Source organism: Tamandua tetradactyla, chromosome 2 (genome assembly GCF_023851605.1).
Source record: "Tamandua tetradactyla isolate mTamTet1 chromosome 2, mTamTet1.pri, whole genome shotgun sequence".
Lineage (NCBI taxonomy): Eukaryota > Metazoa > Chordata > Mammalia > Pilosa > Myrmecophagidae > Tamandua > Tamandua tetradactyla.
The window spans coordinates 153,254,963-153,276,490 of NC_135328.1; the positions used below are offsets into that span (position 1 = coordinate 153,254,963).

A 21,528-nucleotide genomic window follows, 5' to 3' on the forward strand; every position below is an offset into this window, starting at 1 on the left:
CTACTCTGCTGTCTTCCCACAATCCACTCATATATTAATTTTTAACAAAAATTATGAAACATGAAAAAGGAATCAGTGGATTGCTGGCATAAGGAAAATATACAGATCAACAGAACACAAATGAGTATTCAGAAATAAACTTTTATATTTGTAGTCAATTGACTCTTGACTAGGGCACCAAAGGTGCACAAATTGGGCAAAGAATAGTATGTTCAACAAATGTTGCTAGATCACTGGGTATTCACATGTAAAGGATTAAACTTGCATTCCTACATCACACCATACACAAATATTAACTCAAAATTTTCAAAGATATATGTATAAGAGCTAAAATTATAAAACCCTTAGAAGAAAACAGGAGTAAATATTTGTGGCCATGGGTTAAGCAATGGTTAGATATGACACCAAAAGCAAAAGGGACAAAAGAAAAAAAAATAGATATATTGGACTTCATCATCATTAAAATCTCTTGGTTACAAATGATGCCATTAAAGAAAGGAAAAAAATCCCCACAGAGTGGGGAAGGATTTATTTTCAAATCATATATCTGATAAGGAACTTGTATCCATATTATATAAAGAACTCTTGAAATGCATAGATAAAGAGACAAATAACCTAACTAAAAAGGAGCAAAAGATTTGAGTATACTCAAAAGAAAAAGGCATGTAAGCAAGAATTGAAAACAATGAAACCTGGCTAAGTAGGGAGAAACCAGTAGATGACACTAATGTGCCTTGCCATTTGGCAGAGGAGCCAAGGATGTTGGCAGCTGGTCTTGAGGAAGAAAGCATCACATTGATGATGCCTTGATTTGAACATTCCAATGGCCTCAAACTGTAAGCTAATAAATTCCTTTTGTTAAAAGTCAAGCCATTACTCTTGTGAAGCTTGTGTAGGTAACAGAGAAGCTTAGACTACCTATAAGTATGCTTAAGAGTTACTTCTTTTGTTGCTCAGATGTGGCCTCACTCTCTCTGAGCTGAACTCTGCAAGTGAAATCATTGCCCTTCTCCCTTACATGGGAAATGACATCCGGGGGTGAAAGTTTCCCTGGAAACAGGGGAGATGACTTCCAGGGGTGAATGTGGTCCTGGCTCTGTGGGATCAACAATTCCACCCTGACCAAAAAGGAGAAAAAAATGTAACTAATAAAGTATCAGTGGCAGAGAGAGTTCAAATAGAGTCAAGAGACTACTCTGGGGGTTACTCTTATGCAGGCTTCAGTTAGAACTTGCTACCTCTCATAACCTGCCAACCCCCAACCAGGACCATTCCAGCCAATCCTAAAGAACCTAGGGCAATATTTAAGAGCACACGGGGCTTCATGCACTGAAGTAACAGAAACCCACAACCTCCAGATGGGTCCCTGGGCCAGATAAGTCCTGAAATCCAGAGGGTCCAGCCTCTCCAGAGCATCAGATAGTTCCATCTCCCTACCCCATATTACTGACAGCCCTCCCAATAGGAAAAAGTTAGAATGGTCATAGCCCAAACACTCCTAAAGAGAGGAATGGAAAGATCAAAGGTGATGGAGGAGTTATACGGTGAAGATAGGATTTAACAAATGAATATGATTGTTGAATCATTAAATTGATATCTCTTTTAGTCTCCAATATCTTAGAGCAGCTAGAAGTAAAAACCTAAAATTGTGGAATTGTAACCCATGTCAAACTCTGAAATATGTTCTACAACTAATTGTGGTGCTGTGCTTTGAAATTTATTGGTTTTCTGTATATATGTTATTTTTTACAAAAAAAAAGGAAAAAAGTCAATTGTGATGATAAAAAAAATATGTAAGCCTTCTAGTCTCCTGTATTCTGGAGCAGTTAGAAGGAAAAATCTGAGAGGATTGTATGGTAGCCCATGACAAACTCTGGGATCTGTCCTGTAACTCCTTGTTGAAGAGTGCTTTGAAAACTATTGCTTTTTTTTTATTCCTTTGCTTTGTATATATGTTATACTATACAATAAAAAAATTTTTTTTTTTTTTAAAAAAAGCCAAGTCGCGGCCTAGCAAGCACAAACACCAAATGTCAGCTTCTGGGAGGACTCCCTATCATTTATAAGACAGAACAAGCTAGATTGAGAAAAATTGATGAAGAATTTGCCACAGAGCACCTAAAAACAACAAAATATTTTTAACTTCCCCTACCGTCTGCATCTGTCTCATAGACAGTTATTGTGATATCTGATATTTTGTCTTGTTTCTGTTGTCTTATTTAATGTTTTTCATGTTTTATCTTTTCTAATATTTTGTTGTTTCTAATATTTTCTATTTGTTTTCACTAAAGGCTTTTATAATCTTCTGTGGAGCAGGGGGGAGAAATACAAATGACCAATAAGCACATGAAAAGATGTTAAAAATCACTAGTCATTAGGGAACTGCAAATCAAAAGCATGAGATAACACTTCACAACCACTAGGGTGGTTTTAATAAAAAAGACAGACAATAACAATTGTTGGCAAGGATTTAGAGGAATTGAAACTGCCATACATTGTGGTGGGAATGTAGAACTGTAAAGCCACATCAGAAAAGTGTGACAATTCCTCAAAATAGCATCAAAGAGTTACCATATGATTCATCACTTTTAATTCTAAGTTTATACCCAAAAGAAATGAAAATATATATCCACACAAAACTTATATATGCATTTTCATAGAAGTATTATTATTCATAATAGCCAAAAAATGGAAACAACCCAAATACCCATCAAATGATAAATGGATAAACAAAATGTAATACATCCATATAATGGAATATTATTATACAATGAAAAGGGATGATGTACTGTTTACATGCTACATGGATGAACCACAACAGCATTACATTAAGCAAGAGAAGATTTTTGTGTTATCACAAAAGACAACATATTGTATTATTCCATTTATATGAAAAGTCCAGAATAGGCACTTCTATAGAGAAAGAATTAGATTAGTGGTAGCCCAAGGCTGAGAGTGAGGGGTTGGGATGGAGAGTGACTGCTAATGGATATGGAGTTTCTTTCCAGGGTGATAAAAATGTGCTCATATTAGATTTTGGTGATGGTTGCACAACTCTGTGAATATACTAACAGCCACTGAATTGGACACCTGAAATTGGTAAATTTTATGATACATGAATTATATCTCAAGAAAGCTATTTTTAATGGAAGTCAGTCAGACAGGGGCAGAGACGCTTCTGGAAGAACCATCGTGATGGCCACCCAAGGAGAGCTCCAAGTTCAATTTAAACCTGCATTGGTTGGCAATGACAGTACTGGAAAAACCACATTCATAAAACGTCATTTCTCTAGTGAGTTTAAGAAGAAGTATGTAGCCACCCAGGGCTTTCAGGTCCAGCCCCTTGTGTTCCATACCAACAGAGGACCTATCAAGCTCAATGTTATGCGATAGCGTTGGTCAAGAGAAATTCAGTAGACTGAGATGGTATTACATCCCAGCCCACTGTACCATTATTCTGTTGATGTAACATCAAGAGTGACTTACAGGAATGTGTCTAATGGGCGTACAGATCTGGGATGAGTATGCAGCAACAAAGTGGGTACTAAGAACAGGAAAGTCAAAGCAAAACCCAGTGTCTTCCACTGAAAGAAGAACCTTCAGTACTATGACATTTCTGCCAAAAGTAACCACAACTTTGAAAAAGCTCTTCCTTAGATTTAGTTTAAAAGCTGATTGGTGACCCTAATTTGGAGTTTCTTGCCATGCCTGCTCTTGTCCCACCAGAGGTTGTCATGGCCCCAGTTTTGGCAGCACAGGGTGAACATGACTTAAAGGTTGCTCAGACAACTGATCTCCAGATGAGGATGAAGCTGGAGCCCAGCGTCAGAAATCTAGTTTTATAGCCAACTGTCCTACAATGCCAGTGGTGCAGCATTTGCCATTTTATTATATAGGTAAGTGGAACATGTGCCTAATCTCTGGGATGCTGAACAAGATGAATGGGCTTTAGAGTGAATGTGGCAGTTAAAAAAATTTTTCATTATTTGGACCTATATATTTAGCTGTTTGGGAACACAATTGTTTCATTTTTGAGTTTCAAATATAAAACTGCTACAGTCCCATCGCAAATATTCAATGGTGAAAGTCTAGTTTATTATTCTCATTCCCGTTCCTTTTCATTTAGAATCAGAATAAAGTTGTATTTCAAATAAAAATAGTAATGGAAGAGGTTCAAACTAATCCAGACTTGCTTATTTGTTTTCCTATCATGCGCCCACATGTACTGTATCTTACCACGAAAGTAGGAAACCTATACTTCCTTTTGTTACTCTCTTTTAAGAAGTAGCTATAAGTCTCTGAAGTGGCATGTATAAGCCAATCACGCTGCACTGCTCAGCGACATGACATGGAATCATCTTGTACCTGCTACCAGATGGAAATCAACCCAAGAGACCACCAAGAGTCTTAGCAGATAGAATCACACATTTTAGACTTGTGATTCTTACACTGGCATTTTACTTTTTTCTCATCTAACAATCTAAGCTCTCTTTTACAATTTTTATCTCAAGTACATAATAACTACTAATTCTCAGTAAGCATTTCCAAGTGTACATCCTGTTGGGCTTGTTTTAGTGAAAAGGGCTGATTTATTTATAATTAGCAGCATTCACTTGAAATAAAAGTTTTCTCAAATCCTTTAAAACCCAATTGAAAAGAACCTTCCAGAAAAAATGTTTGCATTAATACACTCCTGACTAGGCAATGTTAATTCTAGCTATTCTTTTTATTCTGCATACCAGCAATGCTTATATACATACTTTGTGTGCTATTAATTTATATTTATTGACAAGGATCAAATCTTATTCCAATCTCTCCCACACACACACACACGTGCACAAATCAATAACAACGCATTATAGGATCCTAGCCAATGAACCCTTCTAAGTAGTGTTTTATTGATTATAATGCAGCAAAATTCTGTACTCCAAGTAATTTATAATAAAATATCTGTGTTCTTTACAGTTACTTATGAGGTATAAAGAAAAAAAAATCCAACACATTGGTGCAAATCTCATTTCCCATTCTTATTTATCCTTCATCTGTAATAATCCACTGTTTGTGGCACAAAGGGGACTCGAGTGGTTTTAAACTATGGCTGTAAAATTCTCTCACTCTTCTTATTGAGAATAGGGTCTATGGCCACCTCTCTGAGTATGAAAGGGCTTATGACTGCTTCAACCAATTAACTATGGTGGAAGTAATGCTTTGGTATTTCCAAGGCTAGGTCATAAAAGACCATGTGGTTTTCACCCTCTTCTCTGGAACACCTGCTCTTGCAACTCTGAGCTGCCAATAGAAGTAAGATTATCTTGGGGCTGCCATGTTGATGAAGAAGCCCAGGCCTCATGGAGAGATCACATAGAGTTGCTCTGATCCAGCTAAGCTCAGCCTTTGAGTCATCCCAGCCCAAGAGCCAGCATGTGGAGTGTCAAATGATTCCAGACCATAGCCATCTTTTTTCATTATCAATTCTTTATTATTTGGGGAGCATTCTTTTTCCTTTAGCCAAAAGACTAACAGTGATATTATATGCTCATTGTAAATGAAGAGTTCTCCCATAAAATCAACTCAACACTTTTTACTTTTGATAAAATCATATGATTTCCACCACTGAGCGAACTGCAGTGCCTTCTTCCTTTGGTCCTCAAAGATTTCTCAGATTCCTTTCCTCCAAAGTCTTGGCTCTGAATCCAGCATCCCACCAATGATTTCCTCTCCAAAATAATGGAGAATTTGTGTTGATTTTTGATAATATGGGCAAAGTCTCCTTGGAAGGCAAAATCCACAAAGAAGCAAGGTAAGCCTCTGGTACAGACTTTCTGCTATCTTTTAAAGAAAGATCAATTAATTTCTTGTTCATGGACCACTCTTCATCAGATTCCAGTATAGCATTCTTAAAACAGATGGAAACCATATCACCCCCTTCCTTCGGAGAGGAATGCATTCATAAACCATACAATACTGTTTCTTCATGCTCACGTTAACTTCCAAAAATTGTAGTCCAATCTTTATTTTCAAACATCTTTACCAACGATTCTCTGAACATCTGAATTTCCTCCCAGGTGTCCTCATCCAGTAAGGTGCTCTATGGCGTTGTGAAGGGACTATCAGGCAGAACCCCTTAGTAAGAGAAAAAAATTAGAGTTATCAAAACAATACAGACGTTTTTCCATTTGTGCAGTAGGACTCTGATGTTCAACAATAACTTTTTTCCCTCTGGTTCACATCTTCTTCACAAAGACATTCTCTCTCAGCTGCTTTAGAGACAAACATGTCATCCAGAATATAAAAACCTCTATCTGTTTTCCCAAAGACTTAAATGCCATTCTCAAAAAAAGCCTGTTTTGATGTTCTGTTGTCCCCATTTTTCATTTTTTACTAAATCATTAGGCTTAGATTATAGTCATCATGAAAGCATCTCTGACCCTCTCTTTTTCCTCATGAGTTGGAACCATCTGTCTCCTCGGTCCTTCTCTTTTTGATTCCAGAGGTTTTCCTGTGAATTTATAGGCCGTACTCTCCCAGACTGATCTGTTTTAGCAAGGATCATTTCTTGCTGGTCTTCATTCTCTTCCCCAGATTTTTTTAATGATATCTGTATTACAGTTTTTTTCATTTTTTTAAAATTTATTTGGTTTTTCAAGTAGGGCAAAAAGTTGTTCAACTAATTCCATATTTCCTATAATTTCTGCCTTGAAAATCATGACACCCAACTTGTTTTTCTTATCAGCACTCAGATTGTAGATGGACTCATTATCTGAACTCCTTCCAGAAAATGAAGACTTTGTGTTCTGCAGATATTCTTTCTTCAGAGAATCATCTCTCAAGCTTCCATTTTGTGATTTTCCTCTTATGTGTTTTGAAATGTTTCAATAGTCAACACTGCTATTGGTTTCTAATGGCTTTTGATCTGAATGTATTTTGTCTCCTTCTATTTTAGTCTGCTGAGCTGCCAAAAGCAGTATACCAAAAATGGGTTGGCTTCTATAATGGGGATTTATTTATATTACAAGCTTTCAGATTACAGGCTAAGAAAAATGTCCAAATCAAGATATCATCAGGTGATGCTTTCTCCCCAAAGACCAGTTGCTAGTGATCCTGGATTCCTCTGTCACATGGCAAGGCACATGCCTGTGTCTGCTGGCCTCTCCCTTCTCTCCCAGGTTTTGTTGCTTTCAGCTTTTCGCTTCAGTGGCTTTCTCTCTGTGCTTCTATGACTTTCTCTCTGTTTTCGTCCTGTTTATAAAGGACTCTAGTAAAGATTAAGACCCACCTGGTGCATGTCTCAACTGAAATAATCTAATCAAAGATCCCATCCACAAAAGATTTACACCCAAAGGAATGGATTAGCTTTAAGAACTTGATTTTTCTGAGGTCCATTCAGCTTCAAACTACAATACCCTCTCTCTGTCAGATGGACCCTGTAATAATAAACTTCCCATGTTTTCTCAGCAGGTTTTCAAAAGCCATACCTTAAAGAACCCTCTACTATCACTGTTAAATATGAATTCAATGGTTCAAAATTTCTGCCCTTGATGTGAAATGACAGCTCTTCATCAACAGAGGTTCTTAAGAATTTGGATCTCAGATTTATAAGAGAAGAACTTTTGCCTTAGGTTGGATTCTCTTCTGCATGTTTCTAAAGGCCCAGAGCTATTACCTTTTTCTCCATCAATAAACCTATTTTATTGATATTTTTGCAATATCTGTTGTACAGTTTCTATCCCTTGAACATTTATTATAATTTACTAAGTCTCATTTTCTACTTTCTTGACTATTTTGTGCTTTATCTAAATATGTTTGCTTCCTCCACCATTCTCATCTATAATTTTCTTTTATGGATGCAGTTTTTTAGCTTCTGCTAATTTCAACTGAAATAGTTCCATTGATCCATATCTTTTGGCTACAATGTCCTCAAATTTTCTATTTTTTGTATCTCAGCTTGTTCCTTCATTCTTTCATATGACTTTCTTAGCCAGCTTAATCCACCATCTTTAACTACTGAAACTTTAATAACTGATGACACATTAAAACATTCTGGTAGAATACCTGCTCCACCATCCTTCCAGTATGAATTCTATTCTCTTTCCAACAGTCTGAACTACTCAACTGCTTGGGTTTTCTCTTGCTCCATTTTCCTTAGAGTTTCTTTTTCAGCTTTGAGTGATGATCATGGCACAGTTTTAACAGATATAAAATCAATAGTCATCCATTCATCCTTCTGAATAACTTGATCATCTTTTTCTGACTTTTTATCTTTCACTTTCCAGGCTTTTTCTTTGTTAGGAGTCTGGGATGGAACAGCCTCGACTCCCTCATCTTCAGAGCTTGATGAGCTATCAGCTGACTCATTCTCATATTTCTGTTTCTTGCTCTTTTTCTTCTCTTTACTTTTTTTGATGCTTGTCTTTTTTTTCTTCTTCTTTTTCTTCACAAAGTGTTCCTGTGAGAATTATTTAATTTACTCATCCACATCAGGTAGCATCAATAGATCTTCACCCCAAAGTTGCTTCAGTTTTTATGCTTTTCTTCCTTTTCAAAACTGGCTTTAGCCTGATGCAAAATTTTAGTCCCGGAAATCCAACTTCTGTTTTTTATGCTCTTTGGTATTCTTCTCACTTTCAAATCTGCCACTGGCAGCCACCATAGTTGCTATAGCCCCTAGCCATTTTAATCTCAGCTAAGGTACCTGGCATTATGGAGTAGAAACAAATCATTTCTGCTGTGCTCTATCCAAATTCCCAAGCCATAAAATTCATGAGCATAAAAAAGAGGTTGGGGTGGGCCGCGGTGGCTCAGCGGGCAAAGTGCTTGCCTGCTATGCCGGAGGACCTCGGTTCGATTCCCGGCCCCAGCCCATGTAACAAAAACGGAGAAACAGAATACAATAAAACAAGAAAATGTTTAAAAATGTTTCCCTTTCTTCCTTCCTTCCTTCCTTCTATCCTTCCTTCCTTCTCTCTGTCTTTCCTTTAAAAAAAAAAAAAAAAAAAAAAAAAAAAAGAGGTTGTTGTGTCAAGCCACTATGTTTTGGGCTGTTTGATTATGCAACAAAAACTGAAGGGCTTATGAAGGGGATCTCTCCAGTCCAATATTACATGTATGATGCTATAAAGAGATTAACAGGCCAGTAACTACCTAATTAGCTTCCTAGGGCTGCCATAACAAATTACCACAAACTGGGTAGTTTAAAACAACAGAAATTTACTGTCTTACAGTTCTGGAGGCTTAAAGTCAAAAATAAGGGTGTTGGTAGGACCGTGCTCCTTCTACAGGCTTTCGGGAAGAATCATTCTTTGCAATTTCATAGCTGGCCATCTGTGCTGGCTTGAAGCTGTATATACCCCCCAGAAAGCATGTTCTGAACTCTAATCCCAGTCTTGTGGGTATAGACTCATTGTAAGTAGAACCTTTTAATAAGGCTACTTCAGTTAAAGTATGACCCACCTTGAACAGAATGGGTTTTAATCTTCTTATTTGAGTCATTTATAAGAGAATAAAATTTAGAGAAAGAGGAAATGTCTCAGAAGAAAGAAGCTGAAATTAGCAAAATATGGAAGAGAAGCGAAAGAACAGCAGATGCTACCGTGTGCTTTCCCATGTGGCAGAGGAGCCAATGTTCACTGGCAGCTGGTCTTCAGGAAAAAAGCATTGCCTTGATGATGCCTTGATTTGGACATTTTCTAAACCTCAAAATAGTAAGCTAATACATTCTGTTGTTTAAGCCAACCCATTTCATGGTATTTTCTGGAGAAGCCTGTAAAACTTAAACATCATCATTAGCATCCTTTGACTTGCAGTTGCATCGTTTCAGTCTCTACCACCATTGTAATATGGCCTTCTTCCCTGTGTGCTGTCAGTTTCCAAATCTTCCTCTCCTAATAAAGACACTAGTTATTATATTTGGGGCCCACCCTAACCCATTATGACTTCATCTTGATCACATCTGCAAAGACCTTATTTCCAAATATAGTCATATTCCCAAGTACATGGAATTAGGACTTGCACATGTTTTTTGGGGGGACAGACAAAATTCAATCCACAACACTGGCCTACAGTACTTTTAAGTTCTGTTTAAAGACACTACCTTTGTTAATGGAATTCAGGTCCATTTGTTACAGGGAGAAAATCAGAGCTCTTGCAAAAGTTTTTATAATTAGACAGGGTTTTTAATTTGCTGAGCATTCTCCAACTATTTATGGATGGCTCTTTAATTTTTCCAACTCAGTTTAGGTGCTTAGAAACAAAGAAATGTCTTCTTTTACTTTTGTTCTCAAATCCTTCCACAGCAACTACAATAGGGCTTGGCATCCTATGGGGGAGGCCTCCGAGAACTCATCAGAATTAATGGTGGGTAAGATTTGGGATGGTTACTTGGTTTTACTTCTATCTGCCCCACTGCTTTTAATTTGCAGAAGCCATATTGTGTAAGAAGAAGGCGAGTGGAAAATGCCTAGGCTTGAAAATCAGAAGACTGAGAGTTAAATCACGATGCTCTTAATAGTTCTGTGATCTTGTCAGGTTCCAAGTGCTCTGAATCTTCTTTCCCTCTCTAAGAATTGTGGTTCATAATTCATTGCAGGGTTGTTCTGAAGTTCAAATGAGTGATATAGATTAAAAAAAAACTTTGTAAAATTTAAATCAGTGTGCAAATATAAGTACAATGTTATTATCTCATGTGCATTTGCATAAATTACATCATCTTTAGACCTCCATGAAATGGGGATAATTATAGTTATCACCTCTTGCTTGGATTGCTGAAATATCTTCTGTGCCAGTTTGAAACTATTATGTAACCTAAAAAAGCCATGTTTTAATCTTCATCCATCTTTTAATCCCTATTCAGCTCTGTAGGTTGGAAAAGTGATTAGATTATCTCCACAGAAATGTGGCACACCCAACTGTAGGTATTACCCTTTGATTAGAGGGAGATGTGACTCCACCCATTCCAGGTGGGTCTTGATTAGTTTTCTGGAATCCTTTGAAAGAGGAAACATTTTTGGAAAAAAGCTCAAGAGCCATGAGAACCATGAGCGCTCATACAGCCAGAGACCTTTGGAGAAAAAGAAAGAAATGCTCCTGGGGGAGCTTCATGAAGCAAGAAGCCTGGAGAGAAGATGGGTCCCTGGACCAGATAATTCCTAAAACCTAGAAGGCACAATGTCATGGTCAGGTTCATTTGTCAACTTGGCCAGGTGGTGGTGCCTGATTGTTTGGTCAGGCAAGTACTGGCCTGTCTGTTGCTGTGAGGACATTTCGTGGACTTAAATCATGACCACATTGGCTGCATCCAAAGCTGATTCCATTTGTAATCAGCTAAGGGTAGTGTCTTCTGCAATGAGTGAAGCTTAATCTAATCACCTTTTAAGGAAGGCTTTTAAGGAAGATTCAGAAGAGATAGTCACTCTTCCTGCTTCAGCCAGCCAGCCTCTCCTGAGAGTTCATTGAGGACTTCACCAGAGCCAGCTCGCGGCCTGCCCTACAGAACTTGGACTCTACATTCCCACAGTTATGTGAGATACTTTTATAAACTTTATATTTGTGGATATCTCCTGCTGATTCTGTTTCTCTAGAGAACCCTAGTTAATACACACAACCACTCCAGAACATCAGCTAGTTCCATCTCCTCACTCCATATTATTGACAGCCTCTTCCAACATGAAAACGTTTTAATTGTCATAGCCCAAATACCCCTAAAAAGAAGGATAGAAAGATCAAAATGATGGTGGAGTTATACAGAGAAGGTAGGGTTTAACAAATGAATATGATTGCTGAATCATTAAATTGATATTTCTTTTAGTCTCCAGTTTCTTAAAGCAGCTAGAAATAAAAACCAAAAATTGTGGAATTGTAACCCATACCAAACTCTGAAATCTGTTCTACCACTAATTGTTGTGCTGTGCTTTGAAAGTTATTGTCCTTTTGTATATATATTATTTTTCACAAAAAAGAATAAAAAAGTCTACTGTGATGATAAAAAAATATTTATTCTTTCTAGCCTCCTATATTCTGGAGCAGCTAGAAGGAAAAATCTCAGATGATGGTATGATAGCCTATGACAAACTATGGGATCTGTCCTGTAACTACTTGTTGAACAGTGCTTTGAAAACTGTTGCTTTTTTCTTTCTTTGCTTTGTATATATGTTATATTATATGATAAAGAATGTTTAAAAAGAAGGCCAATCTATCTCTGGTATGTTGTACTCTAGCAGACCAAAACACATGGTATGTAAATATATAATATATATCAATAAAAAATAGATTTTTGTATATACCAGATGGAGTGCTAAGGGGTAAAAAAAAATTGGATAGATTGCTATACTACTGGTCAGTGAGAGGGAGGGTAAGGGGTATAGGATATATGGGTTTTTTCTTTTTTCTTTTTCTGGTATGATTCAAAATGTTCTAAAACTGATCATGGTGATGAATATACAACTATGTGATGATATTGTGAGTCACTGATTGTATACTTTGGATGGATTATATGTGCATGAAGATATGTCAATAAAAATACTTTAAAAAAAAAAAAAGAATCCTGGAGAGAAAGCTAGCAGACATCACCATGTTAGCCATGTGCCTTTCCAGCTGAGAGAGAAACCCTGAACTTCATCTGCCTTCTTGAACCAAGGTATCCCCTAGATGCCTTACTTTGGACATTTTTATAGACTTGGTTTAATTGGGACATCTTCTACAGCCTATAAACTTGCAACTTAATAAATTCCCTCTTTTAAAAGCCATTCTGTTTCTGGTATGTCATATTCCAACAGCTTGCAAACTAGAACACCTTCCTAATGGATCTTCTTCTTTCTACTTTTTTCTTCTGAAGACATTCTCCACATAGCAGCTAGCTGATTTTTTCAATATGTAAACCAGGTCATATCCCTCTCCTACTTAAAATCCTCCAATGGCTTCATATTGCATTTAAAATCTGAACTCCACATCAGAGTTCACAATGTCCTCTGGCCCCTGACTATTATTCTGTCCTTGGCTTATGCCTTTCTGCCCTGAACTCCCTGTCCTCTAGCTAACATGCCTTCTTTATGTTCCTTGACCTTACCAAGATCTTTGCAGTCCCAGGACATTTGCACTTGCTATTCCCTCACATGGCTTCCCCCAAGGTTCTGGTCTCAGTTTTTATGTCGGCCCCTTGAAGAGGCTTCACTGACCACTCTTTCTAAAGTAGCCCTCGACACATTCTTCATTTCATTTTTCTATTTTAATGTACTCATAGCTCTAATCATTATCTGAGATCAAGTTTACTTATTTATTTATCTGTCTATGACCATTAAAATGTGATTTCCATGAGATCAGTTTGTCAAGCAATGCGCCTGGCACACTGTAGGCCTGCAATAGATGTTTGTTGATAAATACCTCAGTGTGCCTCCACCCATCCCCACCACTGTATGGAAAGTTCACATCTGTTTAGTTCACATCCATGAAAAAAGCCCTGTGGGAGAAAGAGATGATTGTGATGATTGCCTGAGATATCATTATTTGAGCCAGGTGTGAGGGCTATGAGCCTGATAATCCACCTCCATCCTCTGAGGAATAATTGCTTTCATTGGGTAAAATTACTCTTATCAGTAAGCACAATATCAAGCCATTAATTCTTCAGTAATGCTGTAGACTTTTTGAGCCCTTGGTTGCAATGGCTAATTTTCAAAAAGTCCACAAGTGCTTTCACTGAAGCTGATTTAAGGTTCTGGCCACAGTTCAAGACCAGAACTCTTATTCAGGTTCTAGCCCAGTGCACTAATCAGGGCAATTCTTCCCAAAATTTTCCTATGACTTTTTTTTGCAGTTAGGACAGGGCCCCTCTCCTCCTATAAGACCTTGATAGGACAAATAGAAAATGAGCCAGAAAGTGAAACAAATACCAATGAGAGAAGTGGCAGACTGCTGGCTTCCTGTTATTGTTTGTTCCTTATGATAATAATACCCATGTATAACATCTTATACTAGTTAGAATGTAAAGTTGCACTAACATAACAATGAGGACCAAAAATCTATGGTCCAGAGTAGGTGGAGAAAGCTGCTTCAGATCATCATCCAGGGACCTAGTTTCCTTTTAGGAGTTCCTAGGATGCTGTCCAATATCACAGGAAACTGATCATCAGGGCTACTCTTGGGGGAACAAGTATTGGCCCTTTCAGGGCATATTAGCTTAACAGCTGTCACATAACACTTCTACTTGCATCCCCTTGTCCAGAACTTTATCACATGGCAATACCTTGCTGCAAGGGAGACCAAGAAATGTAACCTCTTTACATGCAGCAATGAGCCTTGCTCATGCTCACGGGATTCTATCACCAAAAGAGAGAGGGGGTGAATATTATTGGACAATTTATAGTCCTAATCTCACTTAATCAGTAACTGACCAATACTACAATCCCAAACTTGGAAGTTCCTGGGAATATTCTCAAACATACAGAAATGTCTCTCATAATGGAATCAGAAAGGTGAAGGAAAAGATAAGAGTAAGTAGAAAACTCAAACGGATGATCAAAGATTTTTGGTGAAACATCTCAAAAATGTATCTTACTTGTTTTGGTTTCCTAGGCTGCTTAAGCAGATGCCATAAAATGGATCAGCTTAAGAAATGGGAATTTATTTGCTTACAGTTTTGAGGCTAAAAGAGAGTCCAAATCAAGTCATCACTGAGGCAAGGCTTTTTTTTCAAAGACCAGAGTTCTGGGGCTGGCTCCTGGGGATCCTTGGTCCTCTGTCACAAGACAAGGCATTTGGCAGCATTTTCTGGTCTCTCCTTCTCTTCCAGATTCCACCGATGCCCAGCTTCTGGCTGCTCCCTCTATAGCTTTCTCTCCATGTGTCTGAGCTTCATTCCACTTACGAATGACTCCAGTAGTAGGATTAAGACCCATCTTGGTTGAGGTGGGTCATAACTTAACTGAAATAGCCTCATCAAAATGTTCTACTTACAATGGGTTCACACCCACAGGAATGGATTAAAGCTTGGAACATGTTTTTCTGGGTTACATACCACCTCAAACCACCGCACTACTCTTAGATACATTTTTTTCTACTGTGAAAACTTTAATTCTCACTAAAATCCAGTACATTCACAGGATCATGACCTTTTTAAGATTCATCCAGTTTGGATTGAATGCTTTCATTTTGGGTTTTATGCCAGAGACTTTTTTTTTTTTTTTTTTTAAGATGGAAAATTTGAACAAGCTCCATTTGGCAGTTTTTAGACTGGAGAAATAAAAATATCTCTTATGTAATGTATTTTGGGGTTTCTTTATGTTTTATTAACTTGCAAGTTACTGGATTATTGTCTTAGTTTGGTGTGGCTGCTGTAGCAAAGTAGCACAAACTAGATGGCTTAAAATAACAATAATTTACTGTCTACAGTTTTGGAGGCTAGACGTCTGAAATCAAGGTATTGGTAGAGCCCTGCTTCCACCAAAATCTGTAGGTTTCTGTGGTGGTTTGCTGGCAGCCCATGGCATAACTCAATCTCTACCTCTATCCAATGGCTGTCCTCTCTCTGCCTGTCTCTAATTCTTCCCTTCTTATCAGGACATCAGTCATATTGGATTAGGGCTCACCCTAATCTAGTTTACACTCATCTTAACTAATAACATCTTCAAAGATCTTATTTCCAAACAGGATTGCATTCCCAGTACCAGGGGCTAGAATTTAAACATACCTTTTTGAGGGATTCAAGTCGATCCACAGCAATTATTATGAACATTTGGGCCCAAGAATGAGAGTGAGAGTTTGTGAATCCTGCTAGTGAAACCATCACTTATAAGAATCCCCATAAGATTTGATATCCCAGGAAACAACTGGAGGAGCATTTCAAACAGTCTGTTCCTTCATTTAACTAATGGAAGAGTGACAAGAAATGCCAGGAACATGTTTCTGTAAAGCATACAGACTGGTAATGCTGTTACCAGTTTAGGAGCTAGTATGGAAACAGAAGTCCATCTGTACTTTATGTTTTTCCACTGTCCTGTTTCGGGCCTCAGTGTCTGACTCTCTGAAATGAGGTTAATAATAATTGGTGGGCATCTCATAATCATCAGCCGTTTTTGTGAACTTTGGGCTGAGTTTGTTTTTCTACTCTGTAATCTGGAGTAGATTTGTCTCTGTTCTCCAAAAAAGACATGTTTAAGTCCTAACCATGGTACTTGTGACACAATCTTATTTGAAATAGAGTCTTCATAGATATAACTAGATGAGTTAAGATGAAGTCACGTTGGATTAAAGGTGGGCCTTAAATCCAGTATTATTGATGCCTTTGTAAGAAGTGACGCAAAGACATACAGACACAGAGAGAAAATGGTCATGTACAAATGGAGGCAGAAGTTGAAATTATTCTGCCACAGGTCAAGGAACCCTAAGGCTACCAGAAGCTAGAAGAGGCAAGGAATGGAATCATCCCCCTATAACCTCCAGAGGAGGTATAATTCCACCAATGCTTTGATTTCAGACTTTCAGCCTCCAGAGCTATGAGAGAATACATTTCTGTTGTTTTAAGCCACTCATTTGTATTGTTTTGTTACAGCAGTCCTAGGAAGCTAATACAGGTGGTACACTACATCAGTGGGGGCAAATTGTGTTTTGGGGCTTCTCAGAGTTTGTGGAGTTTCCTCAGTTCCCTCTAATTGGCTGGGGGTGGGGGGTAAGGCAGCCCAGCTTTACCTAACAAACTTGTATGTATAACTGTTTTATAGTCTGAGATGTAGGATTGCATTTGAAAAATAAAGGGTTTGATGCTTTAAAAAGTTAGGGAGCTACCCTGCTAGAATAATCATTAAGATCATTTCCAATTCCAAAACTGTGAGACTTTAAAGAAAGAGAGACATGAGTCTGGAGGAAGATTTGTTGACAGTTGGAGAAATGCCCAAGGTGAAAAAGAGGACAATAACAAGAGCAGACAAAGGATGTGACAATGGGGAAGTTGTCTGGGTGTGGATGATACATGGATGGGAAGGGTAGCATCTGATGAGGGGAACAAACCAGAGAGGGAGGTACTGTGGGCACATTTGTAGGGAAATGGATATGAGAGTAAGAAGATACAATCCAAAAACTCAGATGGTCTTCTATGAGCCGGACGATCTCTTATGAACCGCTTAACCTCTGCATCTTGATGTTTTCCTCTATAAAGTTTAAAGACACATGGTGAGAGTGTGGGTCTTCAATATCCTATGCATATTTCTGAAATGAAACCCCATCCCCCAAAAAGATTTTGCACATTTAGCACTAACTCATTTGGTGGCAAATTCTGACTTGAGCGAACATAAGGTTTGTTCTAGTTTGCTAGCTGCTGGAATGCAATATACCAGAAATGGAATGGCTTTTAAAACGGGAATTTAATAAGTTGCTAGTTTACAGTTCTAAGGTGGAGAAAATGTCTCAATTAAAATGAGTCTGTAGAAATGTCCAATCTAAGGCATCCAGGGAAAGATACCTTGGTTTAAGAAGGCCAATGAAGTTCAGGGTTTCTCTCTCAAGTGAGAAGGCACACAGCAAACATGGTCAGGGTTTCTCGCTCATCTGGAAAGGCATGTGGCGACCAAGGTGTCATCTGCTAGCTTCTTCTCCTGGCTTCCTATTTCATAAAGCTCCCCGGGTGGCATTTTCTTTCTTCATCTCCAAAGGTTGCTGGTTGGTGGACTCTCTACTTCTCGTGGCTACATCATTCTGCTCTGTCAGAATCTCCCATTCTCCAAAATGTTTCCTCTTTTATAGGATTCCAATAAACTAATCAAGACCCACCCAAATGGGTGGACACACGTCTCTATCTAATCCAGTTTAACAACCATTCTTAATTGAGTCACATCTCCAGAGAGATGATATAATTACAGTTTCAGGCATACAGTACTGAATAGGGATTAGAAGAAATGGTTGCCTTTACAAAATGGGATTAGGATTAAAACATGGTTTTTCTAGGGTACTTTCACACCAGTACAAGGTTATACATAGTTTTTATTTATCCTTTTAAAAACAAATATATATCTATTTCTATGTATCTAGCTGTATATATACATTCTCTTTCATTTCAGAAATATCAACGTTTTTTATTATGGGGTCCTATCCCAGACCCACTGTGTGTATGAGGTACCATATGATGTATAATATTTTTAAATCTGAGAAAAAGTCCAAAACACATTTGTCCCCAAGGTCTTTGAAGAAAGGACAGTGGGCCTTTAAGACTTCTTGATCTGCCCTTCAGGACACATGAGGATCAAATGAGATGCTAGACTGAAGGCATCACCAAGATATAAAGATGGCCTTTCTTAGGTCTCTCCATGGCCAACTTTAGGTGAGTTCAACACTATTCCTTTTTTCTTGGCTTTGGATTTCAATCTGTGACTTCATACATTTTACACTTCTCAATAGGCCTGGAAACCCAGGCAACAGTTGCTCTATAACCGGGGCAGAATTACGTTTCTGGGTTGCCTTTCTTGCCTCCTAACCCTGGTTGTGTAACTCACTTGCAAAGGAGCAGGCAAACCCACCCTCCAAAGATCTTTGGAATTTTAAAGTGTCTCATTAAGAGAACCACACCAAGAAACGTTCTAATAAATAATTAGAAGCACATCTGTTGAAACTTTAGCTGCAGCCTCCCTGCCAGGCCAGTGTGAAACTGGAGGTCAATAATTCGACACCCACTCAGTGTTTTCTTTTGTCCATCCCAACTCGGGTCAGGAAGGAGAGGGGAGGGAGGAAAGGCGAAGGAGGAGACCTCAAGTCACTGGTCCCCTGGGGCCTATTGGAAACCATTTACTTTGTCCTGAAACTTAAATGAAGGAAACAGCTGGGAGGAGAGGACCAAATGGAAGGCAGGGTTACTCTCCAGGCAGACCATCCGTCTCCGTTTATTGTCCCATGTTTACTGAAGGGGCCACGTTGGGGGTCCCTCAGCAGGGGCAGGACTGCATGTGTTTCTGTAATAAATAAGACAACCAGTTGAGTCTGTCAGTCAACAAATATTTATGGACCTCCTATGGCCACAGAGCCCTAAGCCCACCTCTGGAGGAGACGCTCTGACGTCCTGATTGCTACTAATGACAAACACCGAGGTTGTTCATAACTGGTCAGGGAAAACTTTGGGGAATCCTTTCCCCTGCCTTCAACCAGAGCTATGTTCAAACACTGCATCAAATAGGTATTGCTTTCTCAAACTTTTCTTGCCTTCGAATATGCTCAATGAGGAAACCATGACCAATGGTTCCTTTTGACATATGTCTTAGAATCTAACACAGACCTTGGTTCACCACAAGAACATAATTAATGAATATATGTCAACAATGCACATTCCTTACATCTGAGTGTATTTTTGCTTTTTAACAGTATCAAAATGCCATGCTATATGGCCCATGGCCAGGGGTTTTACTGTCAGGGCTTCACAGGCTCTAAAATAATATTATAAAAGCATGCAAAGAAGATTTTGGTGCTGTTATAATAACCTGTATATTTTTTCTTCTGAAAGCATGAGCTTAAATTAAGGGAAGAGAACATTAGCCAGTACTAAGACAATTGTGCACTCTTGTGTATTGTCAGTATGGCTGAGAGAGATAATGAAGGTCTGGGGGAAAATATTAGCCTTTGCTTTTCCCCTTTGTGTATCCCTGAGGTAGATTATAATCCACAAGTAATGTACTTTCAAGACAAAAGAAAAAACCCATCAACAGACATCTGAATATTCTTGGCTCTTCTGTGCTGTCCTGGAGCCGCCCATGGAAAGTGTAAAGTCCCTGTCACAGGTCTGTGGGTGTGAACCGCCCCCTCCACCCGGGCTAGGATGGAGGGTGTAGGACATGGAGGGAGGGTGAAGCAAAGGAGCCACTTTTTTCGTATATTTCTGTTGATCCACTTTCTCTTGTTCCGTGAATCGAGGTATGATTTAAGCAAGTTGTTAAAACTTGAAAGCTGATGAAATGCGTTTCAAGTACCCTCAGTGTGTTTTAGCTTCATATCCTTCAGAGAAGGAGTTGGAACATCTTCCCGATCTGGCCGTTGGTCCCATTGTTTAATTTTGAAAAGGCTTCTCGATCTAGGCAAGGGAACAAATAGGATGATTGTGTGTGTGTGTGTGTGTGTGTGTGTGTGTGAGAGAGAGAGAATGAGAGAGAAAGAACTAACATCTACTGCACACTCTCCATGTGTCCAGCACAGCATCATCTGCTTCCACATATGTTACCTCATTTTATCCACACAAAAGCCTGTAAGGTATGTATTGTTTTTCTCATTTTACAGATGAGGAAACGAAGAATTACAGGGACTTCCAACTTGGCAGAGATCACACAGCTGAGATTAAAGTTAATACTTGGCCCCATCTGCCCAGTTTCCAAACCAGTGTTCCTTCCTCAGTATGTGTTACTTGCCCACAGCTAGTCCAGCTAACAATATGGAGAAATGTGTGTCCCATGTCACCATCCCCTGTAGCTGCATCTGCTGTGATACTTGTCACCACAGCCAGGAAGGGAGAAGGGCAAGTTGAGATGCTCTAGGTGCAAGGTGGAAGCTAGAGGGGGAGGGGGGAGCAAAGAGCATTTCCTTCCCTTCAGCTGTATTGATTCTCAAGGCAGTATCACTCAGGCCTGAGTTCTGTAGGAAGTGAGAGAAAGTAATCTCTGATTAAATTAAAAGCTTCCAGGAAATGCTAATTCACAAAAGCAAAATTTTGTGTCTCTGGATGAGTATATTTTGTTTTAGTTTATTTTTATTTTACTGCACAGATCTTCAATGCTTTTATTATGCTAATGTAGATTGTGAGGGGCATGTAACACGCAGTGTTTCCCTAACACAGAACACTTTATTCCCTTACCCACACTCAGATCAATCCTTGAAAAACTTCCCCTAAGCTGTTTCCATTTTGACAATGACATTCCTCCCTCCCCTTATGAGCTCAGTCCTTAAAAGCTCTTAGTGTTCCCTATCTATATCCATCTTCCATCAGCAACCCATGTTGGTGGCCCAGTTTAACTCTCAAAAGACTCAGGGTTTTCATACTGCAGCTTCCCAAGCAGAAATGATTTGGCAGAAGGGATTTGCTCATCCACGTAAGCTTACAGGAATGCTCAGCAGGGCCCTTCTGGAAGGTGCTGACCCCAGGAGGGCAGGTGAGCCACAGAGACTTCAGCCAGGTAAGTGGAGTCCTTTTCCCTGGACTCTAAGCTTGTTTTTTTTGTTGTTGTTGTTTTTGCACGGGCAGGCACCAGGTCTCCAGTATGGCAGGTGAGAACTCTGCCACTGAGCCACCACACTGCCCTCTAAGTCTGTTTTCATGTGGACCCCTGTAGTAATTTTCTGTAGCTCCTGTAGCAAATTGTCATAAACTGGGAGGCTTAAAGCAGCAGAAATGTATTCTTTCACATTTCTGCAACCCAGAATTTGAAATCACTTGTGTCGACAGAGTTGTGCTCCCACTGAAGTCTTTAAGGAAGAATCAGTCCTCCTTTGCTTCTTCCTAGCCACTGGGGGTTGCTGGCAATCCTTGGCAAGATTTCTTATTGTGTGGATGCTTCATTCCACTCTCTGCATGTCTTC

General features: G+C 38.9%; 1 pseudogene; it reads right to left on the reverse strand.

Moving 5' to 3' along the window:
• Nucleotides 1-5,571: 5,571 nt before the first annotated feature.
• Nucleotides 5,572-8,650, reverse strand: LOC143657642 (CWF19-like protein 2 pseudogene; annotated as a pseudogene).
• Between the last annotated feature and the right edge of the window lie 12,878 nt (nt 8,651-21,528).